The 17,856-nt window shown below is 42.2% G+C and overlaps 1 pseudogene; it reads right to left on the reverse strand.

Annotated features, from left to right (window-relative positions):
- Nucleotides 1-1,672: 1,672 nt before the first annotated feature.
- On the reverse strand, nt 1,673-12,903 carry LOC133559766 (F-box/LRR-repeat protein 15-like; annotated as a pseudogene).
- Nucleotides 12,904-17,856: the final 4,953 nt, after the last annotated feature.

Consider the following 17,856-nt stretch of genomic DNA (forward strand, 5'->3'; position numbering starts at 1 on the left):
TGTGCAGCTGAATGCTTCAAATCGCTGTGTTTGGCCCACGGACCATTGGCACATATTTACTTTGGCCCTTGGAGGCAAAATATTTGCGCACCACTGATCCACATATCTAAATTACATTTAATCAAGTGTGGGTGTCACTGCGAGCAGGTGGGGGAAGTGTCTTGCCCAAGGACACAACGGCTGTGACTAGGATGGCGGAAGCGGGAATGGAACTTGGAACCCTTAAGTAGCTGGCAAGGCCGCTATGCCAACCAGGCCAAACTCCCCCAAAGAGGAGCTTGAAGTGCAGGGAAGTCCTGAAATTATTTTAGATTTCTTTTTTGCCCATAATGTACATCCGTTTTGAAGTAAAAAAACAAACAAACATGCAATTAAGTGATCAAAATAATAGTTTTATCCACATTGTCTATGTGGGTGAATCAGCACCAGTTCTGTAGGTGACATCACACCAAGAGGGGTTGATTGAAGGGGAGCGTTCCAAGAATACTTAGTTATCAATCGAAAACTAAAAAAAACCGAATGATATTATGAAAAATGACTGCCCGATTAATTTTTTAGGAGCAAAAAATACATATGAAATTTTAGTCATTTGGACACCAGAGTTCATATTGTGATATTTTTGTAACATTTAAAATACTTTTTTGTGGTCTACATAACATGTAATAGAGGTACCTTGATGAAAATGTTGTATAGATTATATTTTACAGACCATCTACAAGCCACTTTCTGTCCGTCTATTCTGGAAGTGGCGTTTTGTGGGAAGTCTGGCTGTATATACGTACCTCCACTTTGACTGTGTCTTCTATAAACAATTACTTAGATAATTAATATGTGCAAGGGCAATAAAAGAATAGTGCAGTGGTGAACAGAGCAAAAGCAAAAAGATGACATGAACATGAGTTAGTACGTTCACGGTGACAGATTAGTTCCAGAGTTATTTCACTGCGTTCATTAGATTGATTGCCTGAGGGAATAAAGTGTTCTTATGAAGGGTTATTTTGGCGTACTGTAATTTGTAACACCTAACAGACCTGGGGAGTTTGAACAGTTTGTGACCAGGGTTTTAAGGTGTCCGCAGTGATGCTACCTGGCCGTTTCTTGACCCTGGACTGGTATAAACCCTGGATGGTGGTAAGTTCAACAATAGGTACGAAAAAGGGGTTTTGCAGAATAAGGCCCTCTTAAAGGGGAACTGCGCTATTTTTGGAATTTTGTCTCACAATCATTATGCGAGAGAAGAAAACTGTTGTGTATATTTCAAAGGGAAGGAGGCGACACCAAGGCGGAACTGCAGTTTACCAGGTTTATTCAAACCTTTGATGAATGTGTGGGGTGTGTGTGCTACCACAAGTGAATGAGTGCGGACGATGTATGGAATTAAAAATTTGAGTTTTGAATGAATATTTTGAGTATCCAAGGGAGAAGGCGAAGTGGCATTCAGTGGGGGACAAGCAATCAGGGGCTGGAGGGAGGCAACGATATTTGTGTCAAAGCAGGGGGTCGGGGATCGAGGGAGCAAGCAGACATCTGGAAGGAGGTCGTGAGGCGAGACACGATCACAAGCTACATGAAATACACTGTGGAAGACAAAAAGGACATCAACACGGGAAAAAGGAAGAGCACAAAAAAGGTGAGCAAGGAACGATGGACGGGTGCCAGACGTGATGCTTACTCAGGGAGATTTGCTACGTTCTGGCGAAGGTCTCTTGGCTCCGCTGGCTTTTAGGCCGCTCCCTCTCATCAGGTCCAGGTGCGCAGATGAGCAATTGCCTGCAGTCTTGTCGCTGCTTGGGCGTGCTGCGCCCAGCTCAGGCAAGGGCATGTCCAACTGCGCTGCCAGCAGAGGTCCTGCTGCCGGGGAAAAGCGAGTTCGAGTCCGCGCTGTGACAAAAACAAGGTTTTTTGTCTGTTTTTTTGCTTTCGAAAATGTAAAAATTGGCTTGTTCTAGGTAGCTAGCAATGCAGTTAATGGGATAAATAAATTATAACTCTAAATCAAAACTGGGGAACTATTTTTCTATCGTAGTAACACATCGGCGTGCTACAGTATTAACTGTAAAAGCGAACTACGGCAAGTGATAAGCATGTGAAGTATCAGCCCACATTTAATGTTTTGTTTGAAAACAGCTAGCCGGACAGTGTATGCTGTCCGTCATAAAACACATGACATTGTATCATGATCAATATAAAGTGTGATTCACTCTATGGACTGTTGTCTCTTTGGTCCAGATGGCCGGGGACATTTTTTTCTGGTTTAAGCTATGTCTACACTAAGCTGAAAAACCCCTTAAACAAATAATTATTTAGCCTAAGCCCCGTTTCATCCACACTAAACCCTTGTTTAAGGTTCCCCTCCTCTTACAAATTTTTACACGGGTAAGTGCTCCGTCTATTTCTAGAATATCCGGCTCTTAGCTTTGTATGGACTCATTGATCGTTTATAAACTGAGTTCGGAGAGGAAGTGACGAAAAAAAGACTGTGCCCCACACAGGAAGTGACATCAGAAAGAATGCGTCACAGCCAGCTCCATAACTCAGTGGCCTAGTGGTTAGAGTGTACGCTCTGAGATCGGTAGGTTGTGAGTTCAAAAACCCGGCAGAGTCGTATCAAAGACTATACAAATGGGACCCATTACCTCCCTGCTTGGCACTCAGCATCAAGGGTTAGAATTGGGGCTTAAATCACCAAAAATGATTTCCGGGCGTGGCACCGCTGCTGCCCACTGCTCCCTTCACTTCCCAGGGGGTGAACGAGGGGATGGGTCAAATGCAGAGGACCAATTTCACCACACCTATTGTGTGTGTGACAATCATTGGTACTTTAACTTTAAAGGCCTACTGAAATGAAATGTTCTTATTCAAACGGGGATAGCAGGTCCATTCTATGTGTCATACTTGATCATTTCGCGATATTGCCATATTTTTGCTGAAAGGATTTAGTAGAGAACACCCACGACAAAGTTTGCAACTTTTGCTTGCTAACAGAAAAGCCCCGCCTCTACCGGAAGTCGCAGACGATGACGTCACATGTTGATGGCTCCTCACATCTTCACATTGTTTTTAATGGGAGCCTCCAACAAAAACAGCTATTCGGACCGAGAAAACGACAATTTCCCCATTAATTTGAGCGAGGATAAAGATTTGTGTTTGAGGATATTGATAGCGACAGACTAGAAAAAAAAAAAAAAAAAACGAGATTACATTGGGACGGATTCAGATGTTTTTAGACACATTTACTAGGATAATTCTGGGAAATCCCTTATGTTTCTATTGTGTTACTAGTGTTTTAGTGAGTTTAACAGTACCTGATAGTCGGAGGTGTACGTCCACGGGTGTCTTGATGCCAGTGTCTTAGGGAAATCGACGGCAGCTTTATGGACGGCACAAGCTCAGCTGATATCCGGTAAGAAGCGACTTTTTACCACAATTTTCTCACCGAAACCTGCTGGTTGACATTCGGTCGGGATCCATGTCCGCTGAGATCCATAGTAAAGTTTCACCTCCGTGAATTTTAAACAAGGAATCACCGTGTGTTTGTGTGGCTAAAGGCTAAAGCTTCCCAACTCCATCTTACTACTTTGACTTCTCCGATATTAATTGAACATATTGCAAAGCATTCAGCAACACAGATGTCCAAAATACTGTGTAATTATGCCGTTAACGCAGACGACTTTTAGCTGTGTGTGTGCGCAGCGCTCATATTTCCTAACAGCCAGTGACGTCAAGCGTACACGTCATCATTACACAAGGTTTTCATGAAAAAACTACCGGGAAATTTAAAATTGCAATTTAGTAAACTAAAACGGCCGTATTGGCATGTGTTGCAATGTTAATATTTCATCATTGATATATAAACTATCAGACTGCTTGATGGGTAGTAGTGGGTTTCAGTAGGCCTTTAACTTTAACTTTAACAACCTGTTCGGTAACTTGTCGGCAACCACTAGAAAAATGTGTGTGTGGACAACAATAAGGCTAGGTGGGATTTACCCTGGATAACCTTAGCCAGCTTAGTGTAGAAGACACAATTCTCCGTGCACAAGTTTAGTAGACCAGCTTTGCATGTGCCATCAAGTTTTTTGGCCCTGCAAATTTTTAATTGGATCAGGCCCATTGTGTGTTATTTATTGAATCCTCCTGTAGTTTGCACATCATATTTATCTCACCAAGCAATTGGCTGTCACATGACTGATGGTCATTTTCACTTCTGCACCATTCCTTTTGCCCTACACGCACCAGAGCATGAGTAGGCCCTATTTCACTTTTCAAGAGGGCATGCTTTGAGTTCCAGAGGGGTGCACATGAAAGGGTAGCACAATATAAAGGAGTGCCCAAGGATACGCTGCAGCGCTCAATGTGAGGACAATTTAGCCCTGATGGAAAACCTGGATCAAAGGCCCGGCCTCCATAATTGCACATTCCCCAACAAACACTATGCCATTTGAAGAGCGGCCCAGACCTCGGGACTCCTGAAACACGTTGCTGGGCGCAGCCACACACGGCATCCTCCGTACTGTCACCTTGCAGCCATTCTCTATCTCGATGACTCGCTGTACAAGATTAGAGCGATGCTTTCATTCCTCAAGTGCTTCTGATTTCTCTTTCAATGTGAAGATTAACAGCAAGGCTTTGCGCGAAATGTCATGGTTATTATTAATGTGACGTACCAACGTGCATTACAACAAGCCTTGTGCACACATCAGAAGCAGCTGACTTGTACCGTCATGTTCAGGGTGAACTTTTGCTTGTATTGTGCCACTCGCCAGGAAAAAAAAACACTTACGTACTTTAGTTATATAACCAACCCACAAATTAACTGTACTCCTTTGCTGAGTCTTTAAAATGAGTTACTGCTTGCCTATTTAATTCTAATGATATTAGCTTGATCAGTTTAAAATCATGGGTTCATCTCTACGAAGCTGTTGTGTGTCTGTGTCTTTACCTGTTAGACCAGGGGTCGGGAACCTTTTTGGCTAAGAGAGCCATGAAAGCCAAATATTTTAAAATGTATTTCCATGAGAGCCATATAATATTTTTCAACACTGAATACAACTAAATGCGTGCATTTTTAAGTACGACCAACATTTTTAGAGTATAATAAGTCTCTTGTTCTTTTTGATAACATTTTATTCCGAAGCTAACCGCTATCTTACCATGAATGGGACTTCTAGAAAACGGATAGATGGATTAAAATACATGAGAATGTTTTATATTTTGAATGCCATTTTTAACACTGTGAATGCAGCTGAGATAGGCTCCAGCACCCCCCGCGACCCAAACGGGACAAGCGGTAGAAAATGGACGGATGGATGGATGGATTTCCAGCGGAATTATTCATTACTTATCGTGTTGAACAATGTCAGCTAAGATTTATCCGACAGCCAGATGCAGTCATCAAAAGAGCCACATCTGGCTCATGATCGTACTTTTCTGCATCGTAACAGAGGGTATTAATAACCTTGTGTTCTTATTATTTGGTTATGGTTATGACGTATTTGTTTTAGACATTTTTACCAAGTTAAGAAACAGAGTAGAGTAAAAAGGAGCAAATTTTAAAGTTACAGTGCATTTAGAAAGTATTCACAGCACCTCACTTTTTCCACATTTAGTTATGTCACAGGCTTATTCCACAATGGAATTAGTTCATTTTCGTTCTTTAAAATTCTACAAACAATACCCCACTGTAATAATGTCAAAAGTATCAAAAATAAAAAATCATATCTACATAAGTGTTAAATTGGCCCTAGTGTGTGAATGTGAGTGTGAATGTTGTCTGTCTATCTGTGTTGGCCCTGCGACTAGGTGGCGACTTGTCCAGGGTGTACACCGCCTTCACCTGAATGCAGGTGAGGTAGGGTCCAGCACTCCTCACGACCCCAAAAGGGACAAGCGGTATAAATTGGACGGATGGATCTGTGAATGTGAGTGTAAATGTTGTCTGTCTATCTGTGTTGGCCCTGCGATGAGGTTGCGACTTGTCCAGGGTGTACGCCGCCTTCTGCTTGATTGTAGCTGAGAAAGGATCCGGCACCCCCCGCCACCCCGAAAAAAGGGACGAGCGGTAGAAAATGGATGGATGGATGTACATAAGTATGAAATTGGCCCTAGTGTGTGAATGTGAGTGTGAATGTTGTCTGTCTATCTGTGTTGGCCCTGCGAGGAGATGGCAACTTGTCCAGGGTGTACGCCGCCTTCTGCTTGATTGTAGCTGAGATAGGATCCGGCACCCCCCCGCCAGCCCAAAAAAAGGGACGAGCGGTAGAAATGGATGGATGGATGTACATAAGTATGAAATTGGCCCTAGTGTGTGAATGTGAGTGTGAATGTTGTCTGTCTATCTGTGCTGGCCCTGCGATGAGGTGGCGACTTGTTCAGGGTGTACACCGCCTTCTGCTTGATTGTAGCTGAGATAGGATCCAGCACCCCCCGCCACCCCAAAAAAAGGGACAAGCGGTAGAAAATGGACGGATGGATGTACATAAGTATTAAATTGGCCCTAGTGTGTGAATGTGAGTGTGAATGTTGTCTGTCTATCTGTGTTGGCCCTGCGATGAGGTGGCGACTTGTCCAGGGTGTACGCCGCCTTCTGCTTGATTGTAGCTGAGCTAGGATCAGGCACCCCCCGCCACCCCAAAAAAAGGGACAAGCGGTAGAAAATGGACGGATGGATGTACATAAGTATTAAATTGGCCCTAGTGTGTTAATATGAGTGTGAATGTTGTCTATCTGTGTTGGCCCTGCGATGAGGTTGCGACTTGTCCAGGGTGTGCCCCGCCTTTTGCCTGATTGTAGTTGAGATAGGCTCCAGCACCCCCCTGCGACCCCAAAAAAGGGACAAGCAGTAGAAAATTTGCTCAATACTTTGTTGATGCACCTTTGCCAGCGATTACAGCCTCAAGCCTTTTTGAATTTGATGCCACAAGCTTGGCACACTTATCTTTGGGCATTTTCGCCCATTCCTCTTTGCAGCACCTCTTAAGATCCCTCGGGTTGGATGAGAAGCATTGGTTTTAATCCATTATGTCTCTGTACATTGCAGCGTTCATATTTCCCTCTATTCTGACGAGTTCCCCAGTTCCTGCTGCTGAAAGGTCTCCCCACTGCATGATGCTACCACCACCATGTTTCAATGGTATTGTCCTGGTGATGAGCGGTGCCTGATTTCCTCCAAACATGATACATGGCATTCACACCGAAGAGTTCAATCATCAGACCAGAGAATTTTGTTGAGAGTTTTTCAGGTTTATTTTGGCAAACATTTTTAATAAGGAAAGGCTTCTGTCTGGCCACTATACCATAACGCCTGATTGGTGGTTTGCTGCAGAGATGGTTCACCACATTAAAATGCTGTAGTGACCATCGGGTTCTAGGTCACCTCCCTGACTAAAGACTAAATAGTTGAAGAAAAGTACAGAGACATCTTAAATGAAAACCAACGCTTCCCATCCAACCTTAGGGAGGTTGAGGGAGCTTGAGACATGCTGCAAAGAGGAATGGGTGAAACTGACCAAAGATAGGTGTGCCAAACTTGTGGCATCGTATTAGAAACAACTTGAGGCTGTAAAAGCTGCCAATGGTGCATTAATAAAGTATTGAGAAAAGGCTGTGAATACTCATGTACATGTGATTTTTTTTTTATTTGCAAAAACATAGAAAACAAAACAATCTTGAGGTAGAATGAGGCTGTAACATAAAATGTGGGGAAAAAAATTAAACGCTGTGAATACTTTCCGAATGCAGTGTTATCCAACCGCTCCTCCATGTCTTTTACTGATAATTCAATCACACACTTACTGTTGCATGTTTAAATGTGATTCACTCAATGTGTAAAAGAAATATGGGCGTTGGAAAAAATGTGTAATTCTCAATAATAATTAGAAAAACAAATGAGACAAATTATACAGTCTGACATGTTGACTTAAATGTACATTTCCTATTGAACATTACCCTACCCTATATTACCAATGACAATGTGAAAAACATATATATGTTTTGGGGACGGCGTGGCGCAGTGGAAGAGTGGTCGTGCGAGAGTCCCTGGTTCAATCCCCACCTAGTACCAACCTCGTCACATCCGTTGTTTCCTGAGCAAAACACTTCACCCTTGCTCCTGATGGGTGCTGGTTAGTGCCTTGCATGGCAGCTCCCTCCATCAGTGTGTGAATGTGTGTGTGAATGGGTAAATGAACCACTTCAAAGGATCTTCAACCTCAGCCTGCAGCTGGGAAGAGTGCCCACCCTCTGGAAGACGTCATGCATCGTTCCAGTTCCCAAAAAGAACTGCCCCAGTGAGCTGAACGACGACAGACCAGTGGCGCTCACCTCTCATCTAATGAAGACATTGGAGCGGTTATTTCTCAGCCTCCTCAGACCACAGGTACAACATGCCCAGGACAGCCTGCAGTTTGCGTACCAGGAAGGCGTTGGTGTGGAGGATGCTATCCTTTACCTGCTGCATCGAGCCCACTCACACCTGGATAAGGGAAATGGCACTGTGAGGATCCTGTTCCTGGACTTCTCGAGTGCCTTTAATACCATCCAGCCCCGCCTCCTTCAGGACAAGCTCTACAAAATGCAAGTGGACCCCTGCCTGGTTGCCTGGATTTCGAACTACCTCACCGACAGGCCACAGTACGTCAGACTGAAGGACATCACGTCTGACACTGTGATCAGCAGCACCGGAGCACCGCAGGGAACGGTGCTGGCCCCTCTTCTCTTCACCCTGTACACCGCTGACTTCTGCTACAACTCAGAGCTGTGTCACATCCAGAAGTACGCGGATGACACAGCCATCGTCGGGTGCATCAGGGACGGCAGAGAGGAGGAGTTTCGGAACCTGGTGAGGGACTTTGTTGTCTGGTGCCACACGAACGTCTTGCAGCTCAATCCGTCAAAGACCAAGGAGCTGGTCATTGACTTTGGGAGGTCGAGTCCACGGTCACAACCTATTGTGATCGAGGGAGTTGAGGTACAGACCGTGGACTCATTCAAGTACCTCGGGGTTTGAGTGGACAATAAGCTGGACTGGACTGTTAACACGGACCACCAGTACAAGAAAGGACAGAGCAGGCTGTACTTCCTCATGAGACTGCACTCCTTCAACATTTGTAGAAAACTCCTGTGGATGTACTACCAGTCTGTGGTTGCCAGTGTTCTGTTCTAAATGGTAGTGTGCTGGGGGGGCAGTACATCTAAGAAGGACAGCTCCAGACTTGAGAAACTGATCAGGCGGGCCGGTTCTATAATCGGAATGAAACTGGACTCACTGGTGACGGTGGCAGAGAAGAGGACTGTGGACAAACTAGTGAGCACCCTGGATGATGCCAGTCACCCTCTGCATAGCGTTATCAGTAGCCAGAGGAGCCTGTTCAGTGCTAGACTTCTTCATCCCAAGTGCAGGACTAATAGACTCAAGAACTCCTTTGTCCCACACGCCATTAGACTGTACAACTCCTCTCTGGGACGGGGGACGTGGGGTATTAGGATGACAGGGGATGCAAAACATTAACAGTGCAATACGTTTTAATAACATGGTCACTACTGCCTTGTTATATTCTTATTTTACTGTTATATTGCTATTCCCATTGTTTTTATTCTTTTTGTAATATTTCTCTATTTTGTTTCCTTTTAAACCCCCATTATTTACTTTTTACTTTTTTCTTTAAATTGATCTCAACTCTGTACACTGCTGCTGGAATTTTAATTTTCCTGAAGGAACTCTCCTGAAGGAATCAATAAAGTACTATCTATCTATCTATCTATCTAAATGTGGAAGTAGTGTCAAAGCACTTTGAATACCTTGATGGTAGAAAAGCACTATACAAGTACAACCCATTTATCATTTTATATATATATATATATATATATATATATATATATATATATATATATATACATATATATATATATATATATATATATATATGTATAGATATATATATTTTTTTTGTTTGTTTTGTTTTGTTTTTTTTGTTTTTGTAAAAGTATTAAGAGTAAAATACTAAGAAATAATCTTTATAAATGGTGTTTCATTTTGCATGAGCAAAAATAGTCAAAAAAAGAGGGTTCTATATATTTATTAAACACCTTTAGCTTCATGGTCATGTTATCTCCCAAAAATAATATCCAGATCAGTTACTCCTTTTGTCTTCTTATTAATTATAAAATAAAAAATTAAATGTGTTTTTTTTTTTTGTGGCATTTTAAAAATTGTTGGGTCACGTAGTCTGTCACTACCAGATTAACTGCTCATTTTACGCATGCATGACAGTAACAACTAGCCAGAAATGCGATTTCAGGGATTTTGAGTCAGTGTGTGGGTTATTTACGTTAAAACCTTTAATCAAAATAATAAATATGATCCATTAATCTGCATTGATGCAATCATTTTGACAGCCCTGAGACTATCATTACTTTTCTTAAGATGACATGCATCTATGGTTTCTGTTAATGTCCTTTTGCCACGCTTCGGTCAACATGACTTCCTTTTGCTCTGAACCCCCAACCATTTGACTTGATGCACTGATGTTTGCCCTCAATCCCTCCCAGCGGTGCCAAAGCGGCATCAGAAAACCATAGTGGTTAGGCACACACTGACACTTCAGTACATAAGAGCCTTTTGAGTGCTTACTGCAGTACTTCTGATGGTTTTATGTTGCGTCTAGACTTTAATAAGTGGTTGCGTTTTTCCCGAAAGCACTCCCCAAATCCCCCTTGAAAGTCAAATGAAGAGGTTTTGGTAATAAAATAATATTTGTGTTTGTCAAATAAACAAGTTTTTAATAGACTGTGGTCATCCTTTAGAAAGTTACGGTAATTAAAATGTGTTCGTTGTGTATTTAGTCAAGAAAAAAATCCTGAGCAGTTTAAAGGTATTTTTTTAATTTTTTTCATTCCACTTTCAGCTTTCCAGTCAGTGGTGCCCACAGCAGTCACATGAATTGTATGAATGGTTTTGGCGTATTTTCTACACTGGGTGCCCTTTGCCATTACAGAAAAGCATGTACCGTCACACCACCAGGTATAAACATGATGTATTGATTCTAGGACTATATTTTTCATGATTTCTGAGATCAAAAATCTTGTATGTCCAGTTTGGGGTAACACAAGAGCCTATCCAAGCTGACTGGACTGGTCAACAGCCAATCCCAGGACAACCATTCCCACCTAATATCCTTTATACCTAACATGCCTGTTTTTGGACAGTGGGATTAAACCCAGAGCCACCTGAATGTAAGGCAGACGTGCTTACCACATCAGAACAGTTCTGCCTTTGTTCTCAGGACATTCTACAGAGGCACTATAGAGAGCCTACTGACCAACAGCATCTCTCTCTGGACTGGTGAGGACGGCGGAAAAGGTCATCAGGACTCCTCTTCCTTCTACCAAGGAGATTGCAAAAAGCCGCTGCCTGACCAGGGTTGAGAATATCTGCAAAGACTCCTCCCACCGCCACCAAGGTGTGTTTTCACTGCTCCTCTGTAGCAGAACCTCCAGGTTCTGTAACAGCTTCTTCCCTCAGGCCATAAGACTCTTGAATGCATTAAAATAATCCCATCAATTCCCCCCAAAAATGGATTAACTGTCTGGAATATAAAAACATTACAACATACATCCATAAACGTGGATGCATATGCAAAATTGCAATATATTTATCTGTACAGTAATCTATGTATTTATATCTGCACCTTATTGCTCTTTTATCCTGCAATACCATGAGCTAATGCAACGAAATGTCGTTCTTTTCTGTACTGCAAAGTTCAAATTTGAATGACAATAAAAGGAAGTCTATGAAAAAAAAAGTATCTGAAATTATTTATTGGGCAAGTGAATAGACTGTATTACTTCCATCCATTCTATATGCATCTTATCATTTTCACTGTCATGGAAAAGCTGTAGTCTAATACAAAAAGGATATATTTACATTTATTTCATTACAGCCTTTGCATCATATCCTAGTTGTAAAATAATTGTTAATGAAGATAGTTAAACTTGGCTTGGCTTCTAACGTGAGCTCTGCACTACGGTGTGTCCGATCTCTAGTAAATAAATAAATAAATGATAAATGGGTTGTACTAGTATAGCGCTTTTCTACCTTCAAGGTACTCAAGATGTTGGACATCGATGAGCACGTTGCGCTTGCGTAGAAGCTCCAGGCTGGACTCCGTCACCTGGTGGCAGTGTTTCACCTTCAAGGACTGCAGCTTTGGGCAATATTCTCCAAGGGTCCTGATGAACTGGTTACTGATAGGCAGGCAACAATTCAAGTCCAGATGCTCGAGGCTCCTGCAGTTCTTGGCCACATCCTCCACAGACTCGTCTTTGATATTTCCATTGAGCGCCAAAGAAAGGAAGGTTAACTTTGCACACTTCTTGGCCAGGTAGCAGATGGCGTCGTCCTTTAGCTGGCGGCACTCGGCGAAGTTGACGGAGCGCAGCTCTCCACAGTGGTCGGCCAAGCTACGCAGGGACACGCCGTCCACGAAGCTGCAGTCCGCCAGGGCGAGGTGGCACAGGTGTGCGCAGCAGGTTAAAGACAACGCCACCACGGAGTGGAGAGTCAGACCGGGTGTGTCTGAGAAGACGCTGGTTCTGGCTGAAAATCGGGAGCAGGTCGAGGTCTGCCAGCCAGTCGGAGCAGCTCTGGAGGCACAGCTTCTGCAGAATTTTGTTGTCCTTCATCATGAAGATAAAGGCTTCCTTGGGAATGGACTGCGCTGCTGGATGGAAACTCTTGCATTTGGTGAAATAGATCTGGATGAGTGCGCGGAACCGCCTGCTCACTCTTTGCAGGCTGACTAGCTGCTTCAAAGGCAAGCAGAAGATAATATGGGCGACCAGCACGTCCTCCTAAGGTAGATCCAACAGAAGACATCTAGTTAATGTGTTCTCCTCTTCCTCCATTTGTAACACATTTGTATTTAACAGTACACTTACTTACACTTACACTAGTACACACTAGTGTGTTTAATTGTATAATGGGTAGGGTTGGGTATCGAGTATCGAGTATCGATTGGAACCGGAACTAATTTTCCGATTCTCCCGGAATCGTTCAAAAGTTTAAATTTCGATTCCTAGTTTCGATACCCAGTCCGCCGACCGGAAAAAAATAATAAGTCCGCCGACCCGGAGGAAGAAGCCGCTGAACACCAACGAAAAAGTGCCCACCGCCGGAAGTGTTAGCATAGCCGAGCCTATGTAGCCGAGCAAGTCAGTCAAGCATGGATAGCGGGCGTCGACGGTCGAAAGGGTGGCTTTATTTTACTAAAAAAAATGAAATATCGGCGAAATGTAACACGTGCGACAAGACTGTTTCGTGCTTAGGAGGGTGCACGTCGAAACTGATGAAGCACCTCCGATATCATGGAGTACAAATAAATGCGTGTCCCGTCTTCGACAGGAGACACTATCTGTCCAGAACGCTCACACATCCTGCCTGAGAAGGCGGATATGGTCATTTTCCTGAACAAGAACTGTCTCTGATTTTATACTGTACCTGCTGCTAATCTGGACTGGGTTTTGCAAGTTGTTTCTTATTGTTTATTTGCTTTTCTGCACCAGGTTAGCCCATCAGTGGGAGCACGGTAACATGTTTAAGTACCTGCAGCATCATACACTTGAGTGTGTAAATGTGTTTTCATTAGGTTTTCAAAAATAAAGCTCTCTTGATAAAAGTGTATCCCTGTGAAAATGTATTCATAATTTACAATATTTATATTCAAGTTCATAAATTTGATATTTATACTCTAGTTGAAAACAGCCCTGTGATGAATTTATAGTAAAAATCATAAAAAGTTAATAGAATTAAAATTGATGGAGAATGTCAGAAGACTGTAGGTTAGCTAGCTCATTTAAAATATCCTAAACTTTTTTTTGACCCTGCCTTTTTTTTTTTTTTTTTTTTTTTAAAGAAAGAATCGGAATCGAGAATCGTCAGGAATCGGAATCGGAATCATTCGAATTCAAATGATACCCAACCCTAATAATGGGTAGGGTTTTTTGTCTGGATTTGCATTTGTTTTTTTAGAATCAGCAGAGTGAAATAGCCTGAGCTATTTAGCTGTTTTTTCAGCATGTTATGCTGTTGTACAACGACAAAAACAGCCATCTATTTCTAGTTTGAATTACAGTGGAATCTCATAAGTTTGGACGCAATCCCCTGATGCCCTAAAAAAAGAGAACCACCTGATTTGTCTCACTGAATAAATGTAAATTTATATTTGTGTATTTTGTATTGCCTCTATGGTACGTTTTTAGTCTACTCTATTTGTTTTGTTTTCGCCCTATTTTTGTGCCCTTGTGTGCATTATCCTTTCCATCCTTATCCTTTCCATCCTTTGTAACTGAGCTACTGTGTGGAACAATTTCCCTTGTGGATCAATAAATTTTGTCTATGTCTAAGTCAAAATAATGTTATCCATTGAAAGATTTAATCCTAAAATATATCAAACATACAATGTTTTTTTTTTAACCTTTTGAAGGCCTTTTGATCAGGCAATGTCACAGGTTTAAAATACTAAAGTAACTTTATGTTACTCACATTTTAACTAATCAAAAACTGTGACTTCGTCCTATCAAAAGGCCTTTAAAAGGCTAAAAAAAAAAAAAAAAAAACATCACATATTTGATATTTTTGAATTGTGCTGAAGTCAATTGAGAGACCTGAGCAAAGAAAGTAAAACAAAAATCCAAATTAATTTATGCCCTTCAAAAATAGCTTTTATGTCCTATTTGTGTTTGGGATATGTGGAATAAATGAAAGAATTGGGCATTGAAATTTAAAAAAAATGTATATGAAAAAAAAAAACTTCCTGGGAAAAAATAGGTATAATTGACTAACACAACAAAATTTATGGCCAAAATAGAGAAAACATTTAGTAAAAGGACGAACAAGTCAGCTTTTGTCACCTGAAGATTAAAATACAATATTAAAGCTGCGAGCCCTCACCACCCCCCTTGCACCTCGGGGTTAAACCACCAGGCACACAAAATACATGCAATCATGTCCTTCCCAATGCCCAACCCACCATCAAATATTTCAGGAAGATCCAAGAATGTGGAAGGAAGTTAAAAAGCAATATATTAGTTTGAAAGGACATCTGATAATTTAAGTGGAGTAATGACAGTTTGATGGTTGATGGCCAGTAGCAGTTTTTACCACTAGGCTATACCTACTACGAATGGCAACATATACAACTGAATGATCTAACACTTTCGGGTGTTACTGCTTTCTTACTAATTCCGAATAAGATCAGAATTAGTGGAGCAAACTTACAGTATAAATGTTGATCATTCTGTAGTGAACCATCAGATCAAAGTTTGGGGCCATGCCATGGCCACATCCTATAGCGTAGGCAAAATTATTTCGCAATTTATCATCGCCCGTTTGTCTAATATCCGCCATTTTAACCGCATCCCATTTGGTCAAAGTCCCTAGGATGAGTTTGTTAGAGTACGAAAAATAAAAATAATAACAGATAAAATTAAAATAAAATAATGATAAATTTAAAAAATGGCTTTCGCTTTGCATAGTAGAGCTTTAACTTGCACTTACAGATGTAGGGACAAACTGTATTTAGTGACAGTGGTTTTCTGAAGTGTTCCTGAGCCCATGTGGTGATATCCTTTAGAGATTGATGTCGGTTTTTGATATAGTGCTGTCTGGAGGATCGAAGGTCACGGTCATTCAATGTTGGTTTCTGGCCATGCCGCTTATGTGGAGTGATTTCTCCAGATTCTCTAAACCTTTAGATGATATTATGGACCGTAGATGTTGAAATCCCTGGTTACGATTGAATTCAGCCTGCAGACATTATGTGTTTTAGGTTTGCGTTTGGACTAGGGTTGTACAGTATACCGGTATTAGTATAGTACCGTGCTACTAATTAATCATATTCGGTACTATACCGCCTCAGAAAAGTACTGCTCTGCCAGCCCCCGGCCCCCTGTCGTCGTCACGTCATGACATTGCTGGTTGACGAGCATGTTGAAATCAATTGCACTTTGAGAAACGATGTTCTTAAACTGTTTGACTATTTGCTCACACAGTTGTGGACAAAGGGGTGTACCTCGCCCTATCCTTTCTTGTGAAAGACTGACCATTTTTTGGGAAGGTTTTTTTATACCCAATCAAGGCACCTACATGTTCCCAATTAGCCTGCACACCTGTGGGATGTTCCAAAAAAATGTTTGATGAGCCTTCCTCAACTTTATCAGTTTTTATTGCAACCTTTCCCAACCTCTTTGTCACGTGTTGCTGGCATCAAATTCTAAAGTTAATGATTATTTGCAAAAAAATATATATACATAGAATTTATTTTTGGCTCAGTAACTGCAAAATATCAAATATTTCGCAAAACCAGACACGCTTCAAATACTGGTGAGTTTTTGTGCATGTTAAAGGGCTCAAAATTTTTTTATCAATGTTGGAGAAAAATAATGCACAGAGCAATTACAACAGGGTCTTGCAGCTTTACTGCTCGGGCCCTAATAATGGTATAATCCAAATCTGTGTATTTCAATAGGTGTCTTATAAAGAGATGAGTTAGCACAGTGATACCTTTGTATTGGAGAATAAAAGACTCCCGGCAGTAGTTGAGACACTCTTGGGCCATTAAGCACCAGAGGAAGTGATACTCTCACATTCACCATCTGGGGATCACCTGTGACCTAGTCTGATAATACCTTTTTACCAGATGGACCATCAGATGGCTTCTCTCCTGGGATGTGCCCAGCGTATTTTGCCTGCGATCAGTATTGACCTTACTGTTAACAACAGAGAATGTTCTGCAAGGATTCGAATGGCTCAGATTGAATTTCTCATTTTGTGACATTTAAGTTCAAAGCGAAGGGAAAATAGTCATACGCTCTAAGAAATAGTTGAATCCAAGAACTGATTTGGAGCACTTTTCAAAAGAACCCAAATGGGATTATGTGAAAGCAAAGTCACTGTTTCCTTGACGGAACTTTTATTCCATCTTGGCTGAGGTCAAACCTGTCAAGGTGCGAACACCAAAAACAGCCCATTTAAAGTTTTGCGTGTGACAAGCCCAAAATTTAAATTTCTCCCGAGGGGCAGATCAGTGTGAAGATAAAAGCTTGGAGGAGAGAGAAGAGGCCTTTGGTGTTAATTAGGTGCTGATTGGTCGTATGCAAGGAGCCTTGAAGATGGAACAAAACAGTAAATGGGAAAGGATGGTTACGATTGAATTCAGCCTGCAGACATTATGTGTTTTAGGTTTGCGTTTGGACTAGGGTTGTACAGTATACCGGTATTAGTATAGTACCGTGCTACTAATTAATCATATTCGGTACTATACCGCCTCAGAAAAGTACTGCTCTGCCAGCCCCCGGTCCCCTGTCGTCGTCACGTCATGACATTGCTGGTTGACGAGCATGTTCAATGACGCACACACAGAGTACTTACAAGCAGACACCATCCATCATCCATCTTCTTGTACTTATCCGAGGTCGGGTCGCGGGGGTAGCAGCCTAAGCAGGGAAGCTCAGACTTCCCTCTCCCCAGCCACTTCGTCTAGCTCTTTCCGGGGGATCCCGAGGCGTTCCCAGGCCAGCCGGGAGACATATTCTTCCCAAGGTGTCCTGGGTCTTCCCCGTGGCCTCCTACCGGTTGGGCGTGCCCTAAACACCTCCCTCGGGAGGCGTTTCTGGTGGCATCCTGAGCAGATGCCCGAACCACCTCATCTGGCTCCTCTCGATGTGGAGGTGCAGCGGCTTCACTTTGAGTTCCTCCCGGATGACAGAGCTTCTCACCCTATCTCTAAGGGAGAGCCCCGCCACACGGCAGAGGAAACTCATTTCGGCCGCTTGTACCCGTGATCTTATCCTTTCGGTCAT

The sequence above is a fragment of the Nerophis ophidion genome, linkage group LG09, assembly GCF_033978795.1.
Source record: "Nerophis ophidion isolate RoL-2023_Sa linkage group LG09, RoL_Noph_v1.0, whole genome shotgun sequence".
Classification (NCBI taxonomy): Eukaryota; Metazoa; Chordata; class Actinopteri; order Syngnathiformes; family Syngnathidae; genus Nerophis; species Nerophis ophidion.